The 15,843-nt window shown below is 61.8% G+C and overlaps 1 protein-coding gene and 1 long non-coding RNA gene across 9 annotated transcripts in view; one reads left to right on the top strand and one right to left on the bottom strand.

Annotated features, from left to right (window-relative positions):
• ZMIZ1 (zinc finger MIZ-type containing 1) overlaps positions 1-6,271 on the bottom strand; it is a 231,297-nt gene extending 225,026 nt beyond the window's left edge. For 2 of the 5 annotated variants that reach the window (XM_038534462.1, XM_038534460.1), the window contains exon 1: positions 6,224-6,265. The gene's annotated coding sequence lies outside the window, so the exon portion shown is untranslated. Of the gene's footprint in view, positions 1-6,223 lie in introns of all 5 variants that reach the window. The other 3 variants (XM_038534458.1, XM_038534464.1, XM_038534461.1) reach the window with 3 other exon arrangements.
• A 2,284-nt stretch (positions 6,272-8,555) lies between these two features.
• Positions 8,556-15,519, top strand: LOC102155198. Of its 4 annotated transcripts, none has more exons than XR_005358033.1 (4): positions 8,556-8,764; positions 10,362-10,451; positions 10,589-10,765; positions 14,480-15,519. It is a non-coding gene; the product is annotated as an uncharacterized LOC102155198 (long non-coding RNA). The 4 variants fall into 4 exon arrangements; XR_005358032.1 differs by lacking the exon at positions 14,480-15,519 and adding an exon at positions 11,196-12,798; XR_005358031.1 differs by lacking the exon at positions 10,589-10,765.
• Positions 15,520-15,843: the final 324 nt, after the last annotated feature.

The following is a 15,843-nucleotide window of genomic DNA, read 5'->3' as shown; positions in this document are numbered from 1 at the left end:
CTGGCTGTCTAAGGCTGGGGCTGGGGCAGAGCGGAGTCCCCACACCGTCTGTCCTCAACAGCCTGCCACGGCTGAAACCTTCAAGTGGTTACAATTACAGCCAGGCTAACAGGATTAGGGGAGCATTGAAATCTAAGAAATCTAATTAGCTCAGACACCCCGGCCTCCCCCAGCATGATCCCGCAGTAACCCCGGCAGCTGGGCCTGACAGGCGGGACCCGGGGCCCCTCCCGGGCTACAGTCATTACCTGTGCAGGTGCGCCAGGCTGGGCCAGGCTTCCTGGGGAGGTGCCAGCTCAGCCTGCCTGGCCGCATCCTGCTCTGTACCCCACCATCAACGGCCCTGTCTTGGGGCGGCACTCAGATGGGCTCCGGAGGACCAGGCGCAGGGATGTGGGCAGCCGGTGGGCCGAGCCTGGGGTAGAAGGAACCCAAGGGCCCACAGGGCGGCCACCCCACACAGCCTGAGGACTGACTCAGCCAGAGGAGGGGCAGGCTGAGTCAACGTCTGTATCTATAGAAACCATCACAGCCCAGGGAAGAGCCTTGGGCCGCACAGGGACCTGGGGCCTGGAAACATCCCTGCTTCCTGAGCTCGGGCCAGGGACGGGGTTGAAGACCCAAGCACAGACATGTGTGCCCCAGCAGTCACGGGGCTCAGAGCAAGCTCGGGCTGTAGGACGCTGTGGCAAAAGAAAAGAGCCCCGCTGCTGGGGACACAGGCCACGTGCTGCCAAATGGGGTAGGAGGGTGTGTGTGTGGGGGGTCACAGGCAGGCCCCTCTGTGGTTCTCCTCCTCCTGAATCTCCATTCCCGAGTCCCCACTCTGTGGGGTTCACACCGGAGTTCCTCCATGCCTGGTGGACTGGGAAGGTGGCAGTGGTGCTGCGTCTCTAAGGTCTGCGGCCAAGTCCTGGCTTGGCTACAGGTCATTTCACTTCCCTGAAACTCGGTTTTCTTGTCTGTTAAGTGGGGGTAATTCCAAAGAGCAGCTAGCTTCCACTGTTGTTGTTGGAGTGCAATAAATTTGGAGAGTGCTTCTAAATCCCCCAAGTGCCATACACAAAGGCGAGGGGCCGTGGTTATTACTGTCATGCGCCCCGTGGCAGGCAGCCAGCTGGTAGTGGTTAATTATTTATTTGGACTGATCTTCCTGCCCTTACTGGCTGTGAGCTCCTAAGGAACAGGAACTGTCTTACACATTTCTGGGTGTCTCGCAGGCCACCATCCTCACACTGTGGACTCCTAGGAACTCTCCGTGGGCAGATGGGCCCCCAGTCTGACCCCCACCCCCACATTTGTACCTCCTTCCTTCTCCTCAAACCCAATCCATGGAGGGGAAAGTACCAAGGGGCAAACCCAGCACACACACTGACATATAACAGGGAGCCCCTCAGGCAGACCCTTTCTCACTGCCGTGGGTCATTCTCAATAACAGTCAAAAGCAGCCATTTGGAGGGAGTCCGCACTCCACCTCCACCCCTATTCATACGGTCTACTTGAGCACTGGTCTTGAAGCCGTGATCATTTTTTTTTTTTTTTAAACTTTTATTTATTTATTTATTTATGATAGGCACACAGAGAGAGAGAGAGAAGCAGAGACACAGGCAGAGGGAGAAGCAGGCTCCATGCTCCGGGAGCCCGACGTGGGATTCGATCCCGGATATCCAGGACCGCGCCCTGGGCCAAAGGCAGGCGCCAAACCGCTGCGCCACCCAGGGATCCCCGAAGCCGTGATCATTTAAGAAAGAATGAGTCTGTGGTCTGGAGGACCCTCAGCACCTCAAGCCCAGAGTGAGGGTCAGGAGGGGATGATTTCCAGAAAGCATGGTGTGCAACAGAGCACACCAACAGTCAGAGCTGTCCACTGAAGGCAGAAGCTGCTTGGAGTGGTGAGCACCCTGTCACAGGGGGCATGCAAGCCACGACTGGATAATAAGCCGCCAAGGAAGTAGGCTTGGGGAAGCAGCTTCTGGAAAAACACTTCTAGTGCCTCCAATGTAGCACCTTTGTGCTCCATTCTGCACCCAGAGCCTGCCAGGCCCTCAGAGGACACCTGCCAACAGTGGAGTGTACAGCTCTGCTACTCACATCTGCTTCATCCTCACAGCAGCCAAGGGGGATCAGAGCGGTTCTGCCTCTGGACCCATTTTACAGATTAGGAGACTGAGTCCCCACAGGGTGAAGCCACTGGCCTGAAGGAGCCAGCCTCTTGACACCTCTCCCCGCTCATCTCCTCAGGCAGTGGGAAGACCCAAGGATCACAAAGGGTTCTCTGGAGTCTTTTCCAGGAGGCTGTGCGTGGAACTGATTCTCTCAGCCTCTCTACAATCTCCCTGAGGGCAAGGCCCAACCTCAGAATCGCCCCTAGAGCTTACGGCCCAGGCAAGCTGGGCCTCCACCCCGCAACTCCACCCCCCCTTGGTCAGGGGCTCTAGGGACAAAGAGCTTCCCCCTCGGGGGCGTGGACAGAGGCCACTGTGTCCTGCTGAGAGGTCAGAGCAGTCGCAGGCCCGGCTGCAGCGGGGTACAGCAGCCCGGCCTTTGTTGTCCACACAAAACCCAAGGAACCTCATAAAGATGAGGCGGTGATAGGAGCCCGGCAAAAGCCCTTGGGAGCAAAGTTATGAATGAAAACGTATGGGACCCAGTCACAACCTGGCAGGCCCTGCTTCCTGGTTCCGTGACAGAGTGCCCAGAGAAGCTTCCGGAAATTAACTTGTTGGGGCCCAAATTTCTTACAGCGATGCCTCACCCTGAGGCGAGGGTCATGGCTGCTGGTTGGACGCCAGCCAAGGCCAGAGAACTCCGTATCCGCGGCTTCACACACGGGTACTCTTGTGACACGACTCTCAGGACACGGGAGGCCTCAAAGTGCCTTCCTTCCTTATCTACCCCCCATCTCTGTCAATGGGGAGGGGGGAAGTGAAGTGCAGCTCTTCTCAGGGGGAGCCTTCCCTCTGCAATTTTCCAGGATGAGTCGCCCCATGGGCACCTGTCCCTTGTGGGGGCACATCGCTGGGGGCCAGGTGCGGAGACAGTGTTTGTGTTACTGTTGTGAGGGGTGTGCGTGTGAGACCAGGAACCTGCAGTTCTGTGGCCAAACCCCACAGTCTCTGGACCTTTCTTCACTTTGCTCCTGGCCATGAAAGGAACCAGGATCCTCCTCCCTTCTTTCCTTAGGAGGAAAAAAGGGACATAGTGTCCCCACCAAGAAGCCAGAAATCCTTCCTTGCAAAGACAGGGCCAGTTATCAAAGTTTCCCAGAAGTCCGGCAATGTCTCATTCCCAACTCTTCTCTGTGAGCCATACCCCGAATGCCTTAAAACCCCAATCCAAAAACCATTTAAAACTCTTGAAAACTCCCTACTTCTGTGCCATCACCCCCACACACACCCGCCCACCGGCCCTGCTGCCCCAGCTCCAGCCCCTGCCACCAACTCTCAGAAGTCTGAAGTTTTGAGATTTACATGTGAAAAACAGCATTTCATAACCTCGTGACTTGGGACAAGGAGATGCTTCTGTCCTTTTGGGAAAAACAAAACCCAACCGAAATCATAAAACTTAGAAGAAAACACCATCTCCCTCCAGATGCATTCCCTTGGCCCTAAAGTCACACGTGCTCAGTGGCAGATACGGGCTTTCAATGTGTCTTTTGTTTGATGCTGGTGTTTCAACATCCTCAACTTGATGAGAGAAAGGTCAGCGCGAGGCTTGGGGCAGTCACAAACCACACCACCAGGGCCAGGCAGAGGGGAAGTAAGGGGCCAGGAAACCCCCCCCAGCCCCCAACATCCCCCCCCCCCAACTCCTGCTCTGGATCTCCTCAAAAAGCAGCCAGGACAGGGAGAGCTAGGGGCTTGCCCCCTGTTCTAAACTTCCCTGCTGGCTTACCAACAACTTTTAAACTCCCGGAACCGTACCAACGCCAGCGAAGTCAAGTCCGAATTCAACGCCAGCCAAGCTGCCCGTTCTGCAACCACAGCGCCTGCCCCTTTATCTCTACCTTCAAAAAAAACAATAATAACCAAACGCAGGCACCTCTGGGAACAGCCTCTGGCCTCCTGCCCTGCCCTGTGTAACCAGCCTGTCCTCACACCCACAGGAGAGGAGGAGACAGCGCTGCTTAACCCTCTGGTCTACCAGGCCGCGTTCCCAGGTTGCAGCAGGGAGACAAACTGTTGCTCAAGAAAATCCTCCAGAAAACCCTTGGCACCGGCAGGCAGCTCCCCGCGGCTGCTGCCCAGCGCTGAGCCAGGGGCTTCCACGGGCGGCTCGGCGCTGCCCTGTGAAATCCGCAGGGCTGCTGGCCTGTCCTCTCCCCTGCCCGGGGCTGTCCCCCCCGGGGGGCTCCCGATGGCCAGGCCAGAGCCCGGCGGAGGCGAAGACTGGCCGCGCGGTGCCCTCACCCTGCCAGCCCGGCCGCCAGCGTCTTGGAGGACCTCTGAGAGAACATTTGTTTGGGCTGCCAAGTTAAATCTTCCTCCCTCATGTCAAGGCATTGGAAAAGCAGTCAGGGGAGAGGAGAAGGGGGAGAGTGGGTTAGGAGCCTCGGGAGGGAGGGAGGGAGGGAGGGAGGGAGGGAGGGAGGGAGGGAGGGAGGCGGGCAGGCAGCTCTCGAGCCCCGGTGACTCGGGCACGGCCCAAGGAAGCTCGGGGCTCCCGAGCAGGAGCAGCGCAGGAGCAGCCGGGACCGGGACACCCGAGCAGGGCCGCGCCCCGGGGTCGGGCGCCCGCGGGTGCCAATCGCTCGGCGCCCCAGCCTGGGCGGGAGGGGGGGGGCGGGGGGAGGCCCTCGCTCCGCGCCCCGCTGGAGGGGCGAGGTGGGAAGGGAAGGCAGAGGAGGAGGAAAAAGTTTGCGGCAGGTAGAGGGGTGCGGGCTGGGCGGCCCCCCGGGGAGGGGTGGGGGGCCCGGGCCGGCTGCCCCGGCGCGCTCCCGCCAGCCCGCCCTCCTGCCCGGGTTGTTTACATTCCTGGAGTGTCTTTTAAACCCGGGGCCGAGGCCGACTCCCGGCCTTCTCCGGCGGCTCCGGGGCAGTCTCCCGTGAAAATCTGCTGGCGCACAATGGCCGGGAAGGCGGCCGCCCCTCGCCCGCGCCCCCGCTGCTCCGGGGCGGGGAGCCTGCCCTCCGCACCGCGCCCTCTCCCCGCCCGCCCGGCTTCCTGGACAGATGTCCCCGGCGAGGGGGCGACGCGCGCCCGCTGCCCGCGCCCAGACGCCGGGGCCGCGCGCCCCACTGCCTTCTCCCCTGCCCAGACGCCAGGAATGTGAACCGAGCCTGCGGAGCCCGCCCCCCACCCCGGCTGCGGCCCCGGCCCGGCCCCCAACCTCCGCCCCGGCCGGCCTCCCGCTCCCCCGGGGCCGCCGCCGCCGCCGCCGCCGCCGCCGCCGCCGGAGACCGAGGGGAAGAAAGAACACGGAGAAATTACTTTCGTATTTGCAAGGCGCGCGCGCGCACATCTCCCCTCCGGGCTCCCCTCCGGGCTCCCCTCCGGGCCCCCCTCCGGGCCGGGGCAGCCCCGTCCAGCCGACGGCCTGCACGCCCCTCGGGCTTCTCCAGACCTGCGGGAGGCCCCCGCGCACACGCACACGCACACGCGCGCACACACACGCGCGCACACACACACCCCTCGGCGTCCCCCGCCGGCACCGTGCGCCGCGTCTCCCCGGGCAATTCACACACAAACAACTTAACCGCGCCTCCACCTCCCATCTACAAAAGTGTGCGCCTTCCCTGGAAATTCAGGTGGCACAACTTAGCACCGCCGCCCCTCGCCGCCCCGAGATCCAGCGCCGTCCCCGGCGGTTCCCGTACACACAGGCGCACAACTTCGCGTCCCCCCCGAAGGGAGGCGAGGGCGACCGGGGTGGTCCCGCCCGGGCGCTCCCCTCCCGGCCCGGCCGCACGCAAGCGGGGCTGCAGGCGCACCGGGCGGGAGGCGGCCGCGGGGTCCGCGCGCGCACAGGCGCACTCACGCCCCGCACAGCCCCCGAGCCTCGGCCCCCGCGCGCAGCCCCAGCCGGCTCCGCGCAGCCGGGCGCTCGCCGGGCGCCTGGGCCTCGGCCCCGGGCCGCCGAGGGGAGCGCAGCGGAGCCCGGCCCCGGCGGACCCTGGAAGGGAGAAGCCTCCAGCGCCCCGCGCCCCGCGCTCGCGTGCCCCCCTCCAGGGAGCCAGAGCAGGGCCCGGGGCCAGCGGGCGCCCGGGTCTGTCCCCAAACTTACCGGGCGCTGCGAGCGCCGCTGCCGCCGCTGGAGGACGCGCCGCTGCCGCCGCCGCTGCCGCCGCCGCCGCCGCCGCGGCCGCTCACCGGGCAGGCCCGGCTGGGGCCGGCAGGAGCGCGGCGAGGGCGCCGGGAACGGCTCGGCTCCGGCTGCTGCTCCGCGCCGCCCGGGGCTGGGGTCACCGCGCTGCGCCGGCGCTGCTCGCCCGCTCCGCCGCCGGGCCGCTGCTCGCCCGCCCGCCGCCCGGCCGCCTGCTCTCCCGGGCGCCCGCCGCCGCTCGCTTTTTTAATGTCCACAGACAGTGAAAAGGAACTCGGCGTTAGGGGGTGAGTAAGTGAATCAACTCGCCCGGAGCCGAGCAAGTTGAAGTGTCAGATTACATTGGCTATTCTATTTCCAAAGGGCCCCGCGCCGCCGGCCGCCCGCAAAAGCAGGCGCGGAACCACAGGCGGAACGGAGCGCAGCCGCCGCCGCCGCCGCCGCCGCCGCCGCCGCCGCCGCTCGGCTCCGCTCGGCTCGCGCTCTCCCAGCGCTCTCGCCGTTCACTCTCCCTCTTTCCTGTCCGCCTCCTCCTCTCCCTCGCCTTCCATGGCCCCTTCTTTTGCTCCGTCTTCTCCGCTCCCGGGTCCCGGGCCCCCTCCCCAAGCTTCCCCCCCGGCTTGGCGCGTCACCCCTCACCCCGTCGCTCACCTCCCTCTGCTCTCCCCCCTCCTCCACTTGTCCCAGCCCCCCCCCCCCCACCTCCCCGCTCCTGCAAGTTTAGAGTAGGAGAGAAATGCTGAGCCTCCGAGGGCACCACATTGGGGCGGGGGCAAAAGCCGCCCGGCACCCCGCGGCACCCCGTGGCTCGCGCGCCCGGGGCTGGAGGGCACGCGGGGCCGCGAACGCGGTCAGGTCCCCGCTTTGCGGGTGAGCGAGGTGCTAGCGAGGATCGCCCAAGCGTTCCCCCTGGAGGAGGCTTCGGGGTTGCTCCCAGAGCCCGGGCACCGACTGGCGGGGCGCGCAGAGGAAGCACCACCGCCCCCGGGGGCGGCGCTGGGGGACGTCGGGGCGCGGACCCGGGACAGCTGGGCAGGACCCGTGCGCACGGTCTGACCCCGCACCCCGTGCGGTCCGGGGACGTACGTGTGGATTCCCCGAGGCCCGCGGGCGGGGCGGGGCGGGGCGGGGGCGCGCCGGGGCGCAGGCCCGGCCCCCCCAGTCCCGGGCTGGGCACTGCCCCAGGCGCCGCGGAGAGCGCTGGCACCCACGAGGCGCGGTTGGGTGCGCCCACGCGCGGGGTTCCCCTCGCCGGCCCACCCCGACAGCCTCTCAGTGCGCACCCACCCTGGCTCCCGTCCACCGCCACTCACACGGAAACTCCTACACAAACGGCACACACGTCCGCGCCCACACTCAGTTTTACAAACACGCTTCCACACGCGCGCGCACAAACACGCACACACGGACACTTTCCCTCACCAACATACCCGCGTACCCGGCCATCGCGAGCACATTTACGCACACGCAACTGCACACACACACACATCAATGTGCAACCCCAAATACACACACACACACCCCCAAAGAAAACACACCAAAAAACCAGAAACACGAAACATCCCCCTGGGCATTAAACCCTCGCGCTCACGTACACATCCAAAGCCACATCCTCCCCGCCCCCCCGCCCCCCGGCCGGGATTTGCGGCACCCTCGGTCCCAGACCGTGACGGGCGCCCGCGCAGCACGGGCTGGACACACACACTCGCGCGCACGCGGCGCTCTCCTCCCCGCACAGGCGGGGGAGGCTTCGGCCCGGCGCCCGCCGCGGACTCCAGGTGTGGGCGCGGCTCCGCGCTCCGGGTTTTGCGGTCCGCCGCGGTGTCGGAGGCGAGGCGAGGAAGGGAGCTGGAATAACAAAGGCAAGTTGGGGAGAGCGCAAGGGGGCGCAGCCCGGGCCGGGCGGCGGGGGGAGCCCTGCAAGGCCCGGGCTCCGCCGGCTGCGAGGGTCTCGGGCGCCAGGAGCCGGAGGTGGGGAGGGCCGGGGCGGAGGGGGCGGAGGGGGCGGAGGGGCGGGGGGGCCGGCGAGGGGCGAGGGGCGGGGCCGCCGCGTGACGTCAGAGAACAATGACACCGCCGGGGGCGGGCGCCCGGAGGCAGCCCGGGCGGGGGTCTTCCCCGGGGACTGGGACGAGCGGAAGGCGTCCGGGACCGGCTGGGGCCGTTGCCTGGTTGACGAGGCCCGCTTGGGAGCGCGGACGTGCCACGCAGACCCGAGGATCGTCCAGGCCCCCGGGGCAGCGACCAGCGCCGACCCCGGGCCAGCGCGAGGAGCGGGCCCGGGTACCCTCCCCCCGCCCTATTTCAAAACATCCTTCAGTGGGCATCTCTGACCTCGGCTTGAACTCCTTCAGGGCCGGCTGGATCACTCCTGCCACCGCCGAGGGGAAGGAGGCAAAATGAATTTGCCAGCCTTGAATTCATTCTCAAGGCTTCGCTAGTCTGGCCGCCCGCGCGCGAACTCGGCTTGGATTCCTGAGGGCCCAGAGGACTGCAGCTCAGGTCCACAGGGGCGCGCGAGGGGACGCCGGGGAACCTGCTGGAAAATCCCCAGGGGGAATTCAGCCGCCCTATGCCATTAGCTGCAAGGGAAGGCACTCCTCTCCGGGGGGGCCTGGGTCTTTTGACCTGTCACATGGGCTGTTATCAAGCTGCTGTTCCTGCAGGGGTGGCAGCTGAGCACCCCTGGGGAAGGCGGATGGTATGAGAGCCTTCCAGACCTCTCAGGACACCAGGGAAGCATGGTCCCAGGACATTCCTGTGGGAGTACATTCCTGAACCCCTCCCCCTCCGCCTCTGCGCGGCCCAGGTTCATAAGTCAGGACAGGGGGGGGTAGCCTGAGAAACCCCTGAAGGCCTGACCCGGGGCTGGAAGGTGTAATCCAGCTCGCTGAGTGGTGGCTGGAGCCACAGCTGCTCCCCCTGGGAAATCTATAGCATCGCAGCAGCCGGAAAACTACCCTGCCACACACCCCGGGTCTAGACCCTCAGGACAGAGTTTCTGGGTTTAAGAGCCTGGAGGGCAAGGATCCAGCCTCAGCCAAGAACTAGATGGATCAGGATGGGTCAGGATGCTGTCCTCTCTACATCCCTGTCCAAATTCCTCAGTGAGTGATGTGGGCTCACTACCTCCAGGAAACAGGGAATGGAGGCAGCCTTGGGAGTGATCACTCATGTTCAGAAGCTCCTGTCCAGAAGACACCCACCTCCCCACCCTGCCATTCCCTTTACAGCTGAGAGCTAGCGTGCTACTGCAGAGGGCAGGGGAGCCAAGCCCAACACACAAAGCAGGCCAAGGGTAATTTCAGCTCTTCCTAGCTGGGCAAGCATGACACTTGATGGCAGCAAGTCTGAGAAACCTCACCTGGGCCCCCAGTCTGCCCAGGCCTCCTGGGGATCCTGGGCTCCAGGCCTTGGGACTCAGGCCCTTGCTGCCTCTATTCATTTTTCAGGGAAATAAGGCAGGCTGGATCCCTGTGGGGTCTTGGAAGAAGCTACGACTTACTTACTACCTACTGTGTGCTGGGTACTGTGGTGAGGGCCTCTCAGCATCGGTTCGTTGAATTCTCACACTGCCTTGAGTTAGGTGCTCTATTACGATCTCCACGTCTGAGAAAATTGCACTTTGAATCACGTGATCAACCAGGATTCAAACAGGCTCTCTTTAACAAAATTTCCCGTTGACCTCTTAGCCCAGTTCTGCGTCGTCATCCGTAGACTCTCTGGGTGGTTGGTCCTAGGAAAGTCGCTAGCCCTCTCTGGGCTTCTGTAAACCAACGGTGAGGTCTCATGGCAGTGGCCAGGTGTCTCTGGGGATTATGAGTCCTCCTGGCCCTGGCGTCTGTGGGCCTAGAGATCTGTGGGTGATGTGGAGGGGAAGGTGCTTTCACTTCCCAGCCACGGACAACTGGAAGACAGATCCCATTCAGCCAACACCAGACCCAGAAATCACATGGCTCCAGGAGCAGCTTGGTGCCCATCAGGAAGTTACAGAGGGCATAGGGCTGGCCTATGGGTGCCAACATGGGTGGGTGTAGGGGTCCTGCCTACACCCACCTTCAGAGTAGACTTACATTTTATTCATTGCCTTGTTTTCCAGGAACCATCAGCGGGGAAGAAAGCCATTGCTTAGGCCTAGGCCTGGGGAGTGGGGAGCCAGGAGGTCCAGGAAGCCAGGAGGAAGGCAGTGGTAAGAAGTTTTAGGTCTTGGGAGGAGCAGAGGACCTGTATAGGCTGCAGTGACTAGGGCTGCCTGGGCCAGGGACCCTCAGGGGGCTGGGGGAGTAGGGCACTGGCACACGTGAGGGTGAATTCCTATCTCTCCAGGACGGCCTTCTCTGTCTCCACAATTCACCCCTTCACTCCCCAAAAGGGAGCCCGAGGACTAAAAGGGCAGGAGGAGTGTACACTGTTGAGTGCTTCCTGTTTGCCAGATATTTCTCATCCCGTCCTCTCCACAAGCCAGAAAGTGTAATTCCCCACCAAGGACAAAGGCTCAGAGAGGTGAAGTGACCTGCTTCAGGTCCCACAGTTATTCAGTGGCTGGGGCTGGACCTCAGGGTTGAGAATGGGGACTTGGCTTCCTTCATCCCCAGGCTATGGTGCAGACAGAGTGACTTTCTGAGCCTTCTGGGGTGGATGGAGGAAAGACTCAGTCACCTGCCAGGGAATGACGGGGTCCCCTCCATGGTAGTGGGGTAACGGGGAGTTAAATTTAGTCTTCACACCTTGGTGGATCCAGGAGCCATTTGGTCCCTGCCCAGCTCTGAGGCAACTGTGTTTCTAGAGATGGGTGGTTGGGCCCAGCAGAGAGTAGATGTGCCCCTGAATATATCCAGCGCCCCTGGGCTGCCTCCTGCCTGTGTTCCAGTCCATTCTCCGAGGCCCTGCCTGCCCAGCCTCCTGGCCTTGGCTCTTATGACTTTTCCACCAGGAGTGCTGCCTTAGTTCCCATCATGGATCTCTGCCTCATGGTTCCAGACCCAGCTCAGCCACCACCCCCTTGTTCTCCTGGGAGGCCTGAAAGAGTCAACTGCTTCAGGAATTGGGACACCTTTGCTCCCAGTCCACCGCTGCCTGCCCGACTCGCTGTGTGTGTCTTGAGCACATCGCAGACTTTCTCTGTGCTCCTATTTCCCCATCTGTCAAATAGAGTATGGGACATGGGATATCCAGTGGTACTTCTGCCTCTGACTAAGCTACAGGGCACTTTTGGGTTTGGCAGGGGTGGGGGGGTGCTGCTTTGGGAAGCACCCTCAGAGGGTCTCCTTTGGCTGCATAGGGAAAGGAAAACATGTATTCAGAGGGGACCATCTAGGGCTGTGAGTAGGTAAGGACCTTAACACCTTGCTTCACAAGGTATGCTCATCCTCTGAGCCTTGCAATGAATGGCCTTCTCCCAGGGATGAAACTGAGCCCCGAAAGGAGGGGATGGCTTCCCCATGGCCACAGAGCTGGGAAGTGTCAGAGCTGGAACAAGAACCAGGTGTCCTGACCCAGAGCCATCTGGGAGCTAGGAGGTCCAGGCCGGCTAGGGGGTCTGGAACAAGCAACCCGAGGGGGATCAAGCCTCCTCTCTCTATCCTGACAGCTCCTCCACCCTGAGAGAAGAGTCCCTCCTCTCTGGCACTGTTGGGGGCAGGAGGAAGATCTCAGAGCCTCGACATCTCCCCTCCTCACGGGGACAGCAGTCTGCCAGCCTCAAGGCTCATACCCCCCTTGCCCTGACCTGTGCGTGTAGCCACGCTGGGTGGCTTCTGGAATTACCAGCCTTATGTACATACTCTTACCTCATCATGCTCTTCCTGCCTCCTGGGACATACCCCTGCCAGCCTTCAAGGCCACACGTAGGGCCACGTGCTCAGAGACCTGCCCTGATTGATAACTCTAACCTGGTCTCAGCCCCACGTGGTGCCGCCCTTGCCTCCAGCATGGTCATTACCATCGTAACAATTACCTATTAAGCTCTTACTGTGTGCCAGCCACGGAGGATCTCATGCACGCAAACTCCTTTCATCTTCACAGGAGCTGATTTTTTTTTTTTATTCGTGGTAGTAACTTTTGCATTTTTACAGATGAGGAAACCGAGGCACAGGGGGTTTCATCGGCCCAGCGTGACACCTCACTAGGCAGGGCAATTATTTTGACGTGCACTGGTCCCCTCCTCCCTCCCCTACACACACAGTGCCTGGCTGAGACTGCAGGCCTGAGGATGGCCCACTGCTCTATCCCGTCACCCAGCATGGTGCCTGCGTGACTGACAGGCGGTCAAGTGCAGTGGGAGGTGCACGGGGCATGCAGGGATGAGCCGGACCCAGCCCCCCAGGAGCACCTATGACTATCAGAAAGAACTGCCCCCATCAAATACCCCTCTAAAAGTGTGGGGGATGGAGGAGAGTTGGCAGGGAGTGGGGACTGGGAAGGCAGGCTCTGCGGGGGAAACAGACCAGACTTGGGCCTGGACCTGCCCAAGTCACGCAGCAAGTGTGAGGCAGCAGCGGGGTGGGACCCTGGCTTCCCAGTGTGATGTGCCTCCTTGCACCTTGCAGCCAGCTGTGGGGTCCCTGAGTCTGTGCTGGTTTTCAAGGACACGCGGTCCCAGATGCCTCCATGATGCTGAGCTGTTCAATGAGTGGTTCCAGTTCTTCTCTCCCCTCTATTAAAAAATTTTTTTTAAAAGAAGAAGAAAGAAAGAAATCCAGGCATTGTTCCTGACTGCAGCTGGTGCCAACTAGAATCCCGCCGAACAGAATGGAGCCGAGAGCCGGGCCGCCAGGGGCCTGGCTGCTGACACAGGGCCTTTTCTATTTTGCTTTCCCCCGGGGGCCCAGGCTGACGTTTCGTCCCCTCCATGGGCACCCTCTCCACCTGCCTCCCTGGCCCCGGCTCTGAGTCTCCCGCTGCCTTCACCCTCTTTGCAAATATAAGATGCCACTTGGGAGGGCCGTGGAGCCCCGCCACCCCCTGCTTTCCTCCCTCATCCATCCACAACCCGGAGTGAGCTGGACCCCCTCCCTGCCCCCACTGCTCTACCAAGGGAGGGGGGGCCTTCGGATGCCTGTCTAGGAGAGTGGCAGGAATTCATTCTGCGTGGAATCTTTGGGAACCTTAGTTTGATTTCAGAATATACCAGGATTTTCCATCCCACCCCGGCCTGACTTGGCAAGTGCCAGTCCAAGCTCACCCGTTAAGGCAATTTGCGGTAGTGAAGGTTTGGGGGTTGGGAGGGGTGGGGTAGGGTGCCGGTGGCAACAAACAGCTCTGCAGGCACAAAAATGCTTTTTCAAGTTCCTGGTTTGCCTGCTGCCTCTGCTCCAAGAGACTTGGTCTTTGGAGGAAGAGGATTTCCCCAGACTCTCCCTGGCTGTCTTCATTTCAGCCTCCCCTCGCTGCCCCCCTAGGACCCCGGGCTTCCGTTTTGCAACATCCCCCACCTCTGCCCTCCAAAGAGCTGGTCTGACCCAGATTACCCCAAGCATCTGCCCAAAGAGAGCGGCAGCCTGGCCACTATCCTGTGTCCCCTGGGGGCCGTCAAAGCCAGCTTCTTAAGCATCCCCTTCCCTCCTCCTGCGGGTACAACCCGTTAGAGTTCGTAAAGAGCGCTTTAGGTCCCACCTGAATCCCACAGCAGCCTCAAGAGGCAGGTGGAGATGCCACAACCCGCTTCGTAGAAAAATAAACTGAGGGTTCAAGAGGCCCAGTGGTTTGGCCAAAGTCACGCAGGAAGGGGCAGGGTTGGTATTTGAACCCCAGGCTTCTGCTTCCATGTCACTAAGGCAGAGTGGGGACCTGAGTGGTAATGGTCTCAGAGGATGGCTCTTCAAATGCCACCACAAGACAGGATCCCAGACGCACTGATTCGTCTGACAAACACTGAATCCCTGCAATGTGCCTGGCACAAAACTAGGCACTCAGGGACCCGACAGTGAACAGACACAGAGGACAGCTTGTGTTCTGTGAGAGGAGAGACAGCAAGCAAACCGTGCAGGAAGGTGTCCCCGTCGCATATGGAGACCCGGATGCTGGTCCCAGTGTTGCCCCCAACCACCCGCGCGATGTCGGACAAGGCTCTCTGCCTGTGAAATCTGCAAACATGTGGCACCTTAAGCATGTCCTCGGGTCCCTGCCCCACTCCCAGCCTCGGAGTCAAGTGGTTAATGATTTCCTAGTGTGAATAATTACTCTGATTAATTTTTTCTCAAACCTGACTTCTCATAGGCTCTCAGAGCCAGAAAGGGGCTTCTGAGGTCATCGCAGCGAGAACCCCCTAGGCCTCATTCTTCTGCTTGCATCCTTCTGGCAACGGGGAGCTCGATCCCTTACAGGGCAGACACGGCTCGGTGGTGTGCGGATACGTGTTTAACACCTGGCTCTCCAGCGTGGGGAAACCCGCTTGGTGGCGTCTGCCGATTTCCGTGGTGTCAATACTCCCACCGTGGCCGATTTCCAGCTGCTGACTTAACCTCGACCGGCCCACGGAGTTGCTGAAAATCTAGCCGCAGGCTCTCGTGAGGCAGCCCTGCCCCGCAGGAAGGCCTGTGCACCTTCATGTGCAGGGAAGCTCTTCCTGCCAGGGAGCAAAACATCTCATTATCAGGGGCTCCAGCCTGAAGGTCCTTGGGGCATCACAGGACAAGGGGAACCCCGGGCCCCGTGAAGCCCTTCAGAGAAGAGGAGTTGACTTCTGTCTCCCCAGGAGAGGGGAAGTTCCTGGGCCAAGCGGGGTCAGGGTGTACGCACCCTCCCTCTCTGCCTCTCCTTCCTCCCTCCCTTTCACAAACAGTCACTGGGCCTCCGTGACACATCGGGCACGTGCTGGGTGCTGTAGACCCGGTGACCCCGTCTCTGCTCACGCCGGCCCCTCCAACGGGAAGGGTGGCCCTCGGAGGCTGTGCTCAGATGTCACCGGCTCTCGAGGCTGCCCTGCCCTCCGCCCCTTCCCCTCCCGAGGCAGGCAGGCGCCCGCCCCCCCACAGCCCTTCTCGGGCCCTGTTTGCCACTTATCACTTCCTACCTTGGATTACAGCTATCTGTGTACTCGGCTTATCTCCCCGCCAGACTGAGAGGCAGCGGGCTCGCTGAAAGAGCGTGGACTTTGGAGCCCCGAGACCTGGCCCCGAATCCCAGCCTTGCCACTCACGGGGCGCGAGCCCCTCCTACCCCGCTCCTGTGGCCTCAGCCTCCCCGTCTGAAAAGTGGGGCTGGTCGTAACTACTTCCCAAGGTGGTCGGGCCATTAAATGAGATTAGAAACGTAAATCCCCCCTTCCTGTTCCTGTCTGGACTCCCATCCTCTGGGGGACAGAGGTCGTGTCTGGTGCTGCTCCGTGTCCTCCTGGTTGTAACAGCGGTGTATGTATTAACGACAATGGGGAACACGTACGGCAATGGCTACGTGCGGGGTATTGTTCTACGAACTCACACGTGTTAACACACTTCATTCTCACAACAGCCCCGTGGCGTCGGAACGGCTCCTCCCGTTCATAGATGTGCAACCTGAAGCGCAGAAAGGTTCGGTAACGAGCCCCAGTGCACACAGCAAGTGGGAGAGCTGAGATCTGAATCTAGGAAAATCCGCTCCAG

Source organism: Canis lupus, chromosome 4 (assembly GCF_011100685.1).
Source record: "Canis lupus familiaris isolate Mischka breed German Shepherd chromosome 4, alternate assembly UU_Cfam_GSD_1.0, whole genome shotgun sequence".
Taxonomy (NCBI): domain Eukaryota; kingdom Metazoa; phylum Chordata; class Mammalia; order Carnivora; family Canidae; genus Canis; species Canis lupus.
Note: the sequence above shows the minus strand (reverse complement) of the source record. Positions and strands in the feature narration are given on the sequence as shown.